Consider the following 565-nt stretch of genomic DNA (forward strand, 5'->3'; position numbering starts at 1 on the left):
CTTTTGGATAATACTAGTTCATAAGCACTTTTAATCATATGTTTATTATTATTATTGTACTTGATATAATTATATATAAACTTTATTTAGGAACATATGGTGCTGCTGTCTATTCAAATGTTTCAGCGTCTGCTGTACGAGGGTCCAACCATCCACCCGAAGAAGAGGCCCTTGCAGTGGAGTTGGCTACTGATGACAACCCACAAATGAGGAGATGGCTCATAGCGGGACTGGATGAGGTAAAAGATCTTGAAACTTTATTCATATATATATGATATTGGTAAAAGAGAAAATGATTATTGTGATGCGATGAGGATAAGGATGAAGATGAGGCTGGAAAAGAAAATGCGTCTGCTGCTGGTGTTGCTGTTGTTGCTGCATGTGATGGTGATGGTTGCTGCTGGTGCTGGCTTGCTGCTTATGATGATGGTGACAGATAAAAATATGACGGCTGAAGACGATGATGATAGTGATGAGGATGAAGAGAGGGGTGAGAAGAAGAAGAAGAAGAAGAAAAGAAGAAAAGAAGAAGAAGAAAAGAAGAAGAAGAGAGAGAAGAAGAAAG

At 38.8% G+C, this 565-nt stretch overlaps 1 pseudogene; it reads left to right on the forward strand.

Moving 5' to 3' along the window:
- The first annotated feature begins 321 nt into the window (after window positions 1-321).
- LOC128204446 (peroxisomal acyl-coenzyme A oxidase 1-like) overlaps window positions 322-565 on the forward strand; it is a 35,883-nt pseudogene continuing 35,639 nt past the window's right edge.

This window comes from Mya arenaria, chromosome 10, assembly GCF_026914265.1.
Source record: "Mya arenaria isolate MELC-2E11 chromosome 10, ASM2691426v1".
In the NCBI taxonomy this organism is placed as follows: Eukaryota; Metazoa; Mollusca; class Bivalvia; order Myida; family Myidae; genus Mya; species Mya arenaria.